Source organism: Myotis brandtii, unplaced genomic scaffold, assembly GCF_000412655.1.
Source record: "Myotis brandtii unplaced genomic scaffold, ASM41265v1 scaffold28540, whole genome shotgun sequence".
In the NCBI taxonomy this organism is placed as follows: domain Eukaryota; kingdom Metazoa; phylum Chordata; class Mammalia; order Chiroptera; family Vespertilionidae; genus Myotis; species Myotis brandtii.
Window position 1 is genome coordinate 1 of NW_005360906.1, and position 6,438 is coordinate 6,438.

Sequence of the window (6,438 nt, forward strand, 5' to 3'; positions counted from 1 at the left end):
ATAAGCAACTGGAGAACTGTTGTTCAATATGATTATGGCAACTTACATTCCCACCAGCAATCTATGAGCTTTTCATTTTGTCTCTTTTCTCTTTTAGTCGTACTTAGCACGCTCCCTGGTGTTCAGTGCATGTGATAGCGACTGGTTCTGTTCGGTTGTTCTGTCATTCGGTCTATTAGGGTTTTATATATAGAGATATGCATAACACATGGACCCATTCAATAGTGGGGGGCTGTGGGGTGGAGGGAGTCAAAGGGGAAAAAAGGGGACATCTGTGATACTTTGATCAATAAAGGTTGTTGTCATTTTTTTAAATGGAGCCCATTTGCCTATCTTTTGCTTGAAACCATTGGAATGTTAAAACTGGGCAAATTAACCTTTGGACGGGGCCTAGGGTAACCTTGTGTGCCAAAGAACTGGTTACAACTGTAACAAGAGCCCTGGCTGGTGATACTCTGTGGTGAAAGCGTGTCGGCCTGTGCACCAAAGTCTCCAGGATGTGATTCCAGGTAAAGGGCAGGTACCTGGGTTCTGGGTTCGCTCCCTGCCCGGTTGGAGTGCGTGTGGGAGGTAACCAGTGAATGTGTTCTCTCAAATTGATGTCTCTTTCTCTCTCACCCTAGCTCTACCTCTTTCTCCCCTGCCCTCCCTCCCTTCCAATTTCTCAGAAAAGCAAAGGAAAAAATATTCTCAGCTGAGGATTAAACAAAAAACACATAAGAAAGCAGGTATTATGACTACTGGGCTGAAAAGTGAAAACATCATTAAGCATAAACATCACTATGTTTTGTTATCCGCACCAATAGAAATGCCGCCTTTCTCTGGATGTAAGTGTTCCCCGGCCCTTCTCAGAAATACCCTCTCCCCTTGCCTCCTAATTGGAACACTGTTTGGCTGAATCAGAGCTCTCCTGGATAGCTATTCTTTTGACCTCAAATAAATGCTAATTTGCTTCTCACTTTGAAAGGCCTTTTATGTGTAGGTTAACACAGGAAATAGTTTCAGCTTTGCAGGCCACGTGATCCTTCTCGACCACTGGCCTCTGGTGTTTTGGCGGGAAAGCTGCCCTAACCAGGATGTGGACCAATCTGCTTCAACACAACTTACTGGCCGGCTGCATTCAGGCCAGAGGCCATAGTTTATGGATCCCTGAGTTCAGTCAGTCAGCAGTTCTTTTTTAAAAATAAGGAAAACATATATGTTTATATTTCTCTTTTTTAAAAAGACATTTACTAACAATATTTCAGCCCTGGCTGGTGTCGTTCAGTTGCTTGGGCATCGTCCCATGCACTGAAAGGTCTCCAATTTGATTCCCAGTCAGGGCACATCCCTAATCGGGATACATGAGAGGGGCAGCCAATCAATGTTTCTCTCTCTCCCTCTCCCTTCCTCTCTCTAAAATTAATGAAAACATATTTTTTTAAACCACAATACTTTAGAAGGCTGAATTTAACTCCCCAACCACCCTGGCACATACATTAAGGCAAAGGCTCCTGGAGAGGCATGTCCACCTGGCAGTGTGCTGGGGACTCAAGGTGAATACACGCCATGCCTCTTGGGCCAATAGAAGGGCTTCTCCTTCGTATTCACTGAGCTGTCCTGCATCCCAAAGGAGACTCTCAGACATGTTGATGAATAAGTCTGTTCTCACCACACCTGGCATCATTTTTTTTCTTATCTTCACCCGAGGGTATGCTTATTGATTTGAGAGAGAGAGAGAGAGAGAAAGAGAGAGAGAGAGAGAGAGAGAGAGAGAGAGAGAGAGAGAAACATCAATTGGTTTCCTTCCTTATCTGCCCCAACTGGGGAGCAAACCCACAATCTAGGCATATGCCCTGACTGGAAATCAAACCCGAAACATTTTAGTATACAGGACAATGCTCCAGCCAATTGAGCCACAACAGCCAGGGCCACACCTGGGATAATTTTAATAGCTGTGTTCACTTCACTCTATTTGTACACACGGTCAAACTTCCAGGCCAGGATAAAATTCCCATATTCCCATTATCCATCACCATGGGACCTGCCTTGTTGATGGCCATTTGAAGTTCAACCATGCCCCCAAACTCAGCTCACTGGGACGTGAGTCATTGGGATGACCTCGATGGGGAATCACTTGTACCCCTGATCCTCAAGGTTCTTTGAATCTCTCCTGAAACTGGCATCACGATAAAGCACTGGTATAGCCCGCCACGATCTTCTCCTGGGTCAGGCAGCCTCCACCGCCTTTGATGAGATTGAGATCAGCATCTGCTTCATCAGCACCATCGAGGGCAAGGGCGAGGGCGATCTCTGGGTGTCGGTCCAGGTCACTGAGAGTTAAGCCAGACTGCAGGATGAGTGCCCTCACGAGACTCCTGGAGAGCTATAACTAGATGAGGCGGCAGCCTAAAGCCAGGTGAAAGGCAAAGTAGACTCCACCAGGACTAATCTGGCCCCTTACAAGAATCCAGTGGATCATCTCACTGCACACCTTGTGGCTCCACTTCTCCCTTTGAGGGCTGATCCCTGGTTCTGCATGTACCTGAACTTTACCACGCTCTTTCCTATGCTCAGAGAGATGGAACAAATCCTAATCCTGAGGCTTTCCAAAACACAGCCATTCAAGGGGTGTTTTGTTGTCCCTTCTTGGACAATTACATTCATTATCTGGGACATGGTCAGAGGCATGGCCACCAACAGGAAGAAAGTCATGAGATGACCCAAACAAAACATTAAGGCACCACTTCTCTGGACAAAGAGCGAGAATAAAATACAAGGAGCTCCCAAACCCAAACTAGGTAAAGAGAAGACGTGGAAAGGCAGAGCCTCCCAGAAATTGAATCTTGCATCACCACAAAACAACCTAGCGATCACTTGAGATACAACAGTGCAAACCAAACAGCAGCAGCCCTGGGGGCCTGTGACCTGCTCTGCCCCCATCAGCTCACCATCCTCACGAAGGAATTTCACTCACTGTCCACCCCAGTCCAGCCTCTGGGCCAGGTGACCCTCCTCCTTGCATTGCTTAAAGGGCCACTTGCTCCTGGTAGGCAGTGCAGACTGCCCTTCCTCCTACCTGCCCTGCCCTGCTTGGGGAGGTGCCTCTCCACCATGGCCACAAGTGCTTACTCATCACCCAGCACTGAAATGAACTGTCCCTGACTGGCCTGGGGCACTTGCAGGCAAGAGGTGTGATTACTCTCTGTTACCAGAGACCTGGCACATGACAGGAATTCAGTAAGCAGTAATCAAACTGTGAGCCCCATGCGCTTTGGCTTACCTTCCCACCCTGGTTGCTAATGAATGAAAGCCTTCAACACCTGCTGAGCTGAGGCCTCTGTGTTCAGGGACTCATGTCAGATGTAAAGATCTCAAGAGAGTGTTTGCTGACCCCATTCCCACCCCACAGGCTGGGCTATGTGCCATGGACCCTGAATTTTCCTCCATCATGGCACTTAGCAAGCGAGAATTGTTGAAGGAATAAATGTATGAATGGCCTGGCTGGCGTGGCTCAGTGGCTGAGCATCGACCTATGAACCTGGAGGTCACAGTTTGATTCCAGGTTAGGGAGCATGCCTGGGTTGCGGGCTCCATCCCCAGTGTGTTGTGTGCAGGAGGCGCCAATTAATGATTCTTTATAATCATTGATCTTTCTATCTCTCTCTCCCTCTTCCTCTCTGAAATCAATAAAAATATATTTAAAAAACAAATGAATGAATGACTGGGCACCTTGTGTGTAACAGGCACTGGGCATAGCACTGGGGCTATGAAAAGCAACACAGACCCTGCCCTCAAGGAGCTCACAAATTAGCCTGGGGGATTAGGCACCGAAACAACTTTATTTAACACAATTGTTACCAGCTCTTCTGAGGAAGGACTGACTTGTCCCAACCCCAAACCTAGGAACACCCACATTCTGCTAAAAGGGTCAGGAATGGGGGACTGTGTCCTTGATGACCCTTCATTGGACAAGTAAACCAGCATGATGACCCTCTCCCTCTGGACTTCACAATCAGTCAATACATTTCCTTATAGTTTAAGCCCCAAAGCATTCCTTACTGACACAGAAAAACCCAATGAGCATCAGCTATTTCCAACCTTGCCTGCCTCCTCTATTTGCAGCTCCTCCTACCCACCTCATGATGCCTAGGTGATGACCCCATCTTCTACACCAAAGAGGCCCCAGGGCCACCAGAGGGGCACTCCTCAATGGCAGTGGCAGATCTGGGAGGACGGGAACCATGTAGATAGATCATTTTTCCGAGTGCCCAGCCCTGCTTGCTTTTGGTCAGGATTCCCTAGAGCAGCGTTGGCCACCCGGTGGTCCTCAGACCACTGGTGGTCTGGGAGGTCCGAAAGGTTGGCAACCAGTGCCCTAGAAGCTCTGCCCAGGAGCTTACACACCAGCAGATTTCTGGTCACAGTCAGGGCTATGGGAGCTGTGCCAAAGTTAGGCTCAGGTTGCTATCCAATGGGGCAATGCTATTCCACATCTTCTGGGATTGTGGTGAGGATTTGTGGACAAAGCCCGGAAAGCGATGCCTGGACAGCACCTGGCATACAGGGTGCCGATCAATGGAAACGGATTAGCGAGCTGATGGGTACTGGGTCCTTCCATGTTGCTCCCTCACCCTCAGGATGCCCTTCCTCCAATGCCCTCAGAACTGGGAGAGGCTGCAGCCTGGAAGGTTTGGGGGGCTGACTCCCTGAGGAGGTCCTGCAGGAAACTTAGATGGCGACTCCAGCTGGATCTCAGGGAAGGTGGTGATCACTGAATTGATTCCATATGGCTACGGAGAGAGCGATCAGGAGTGAGGGGGAGACAGACAGCGACCAAAATGGTAGCAGTTTGTTGCCCACAATACCCCACTGCAGCCCCATGTGGGCCCTGTGCTGCTGGGCCATGTGATGCCCTTACAAAGGGTGCATGGACGCCCATCTATTTGGACAAGGCATTGAGGTTCATGCCAAATATGTTTTTAGATATATTTATTGCATTCCATACAAGTCCTCTTTGCTTCAGAAATGTGAAGGTCTTAACCGCTGTGCAGCCAGAGGGTTTAGGCTAGATCTGGTGCTATTGAGATAGAGGCTGGATGTGCTGAGCGCCTCCTACGTCGCTGCGTTTGCATGTGCTTGCTCATGCACACATGTACACGTATACTTGGAAGGATTAGAGGAGCAAAGTATTACCTGTGTCGTCCTGATGAAATGCTGATGACAGCAAACTTGCAGTTGCCTCTAGAGGAATAACTGTCCATGTCGGATGGGCATTATGTGTGGAGTTTAGAGAGGATTGCTCTTGGGAAGCAGCTCAAAGTCATGAGGACAGCAGGGCTGTGCCACACGGGCCCCACAGTCATTAGGCTGGGTCCCCAGGCTCCGTGACTTCAGGGACTTCATCACAGTCCTCCTACCTGCATCAGGAAAAGGGGCCAAGTATAAGCACTTTTTAATTATTGTTTAAAGTATTACATATGTCTCCTTTATCCTCCCTTCACTCCCCCCCCCCCTCCCCCCCCCCCAGGGCAAGAAACAACAATTGTTGAATAACTTAATTTTTCTCTGTTTACAAATGTAATTGATAGCCACTGTCAAAATTAGAAAAAAAATGGGCAAATTTGGAAAAGAAAATAATTACCCATCATCTCCCTACTAAAGATAACCACAATGAAAATGTTGGTGTACTTCAGGATGGAATGAGGTCATTCATGTTTAGTATTTAGAACAGTGACTGGAACATGGTAATCACTCAATGCATGTTATTGCTTTTTAAAAAACATCTCATCTAAAAGTTGTTCTTATTAGTTTTAGAGGAGAAAAAGTGAGAGAGAAACCTTGATGTGAGAGAGAAACATAAGTCTGTTGCCTTCTGACTGGACTGACCGGGAATCAAACCAACTACCTAGGACAGTGGTCAGCAAACTGCGGCTCTCGAGCCACATGCGGCTCTTTGGCCCCTTGAGTGTGGCTCTCCCACAAAATACCGACTTCTGTGCATGGGCCACGAGGTTTCAATCGCACTGTAGGTGTGCGCCTGCATGTGGTATTTTGTGGAAGAGCCACACTCAAAGGGCCAAAGAGCCGCATGTGGCTCGAGAGCCGCAGTTTGCTGACCACTGTCCTAGGTAGTTGGTTTGATTCCCGGTCAGTCCAGTCAGAAGGCAACAGACTTATGTTTCTCTCTCACATCAAGGTTTCTCTCTCACTTTTTCTCCTCTAAAACTAATAAGAACAACTTTTAGATGAGATGTTTTTTAAAAAGCAATAACATGCATTGAGTGATTACCATGTTCCAGTCACTGTTCTAAATACTAAACATGAATGACCTCATTCCATCCTGAAGTACACCAACATTTTCATTGTGGCTATCTTTAGTAGGGAGATGATGGGTAATTATTTTCTTTTCCAAATTTGCCCATTTTTTTTCTAATTTTGACAGTGGCTATCAATTAC

General features: G+C 47.5%; 1 pseudogene; it reads right to left on the reverse strand.

Moving 5' to 3' along the window:
* Positions 1–1,530: 1,530 nt before the first annotated feature.
* Positions 1,531–5,243, reverse strand: LOC102252113 (annotated as a pseudogene).
* Between the last annotated feature and the right edge of the window lie 1,195 nt (positions 5,244–6,438).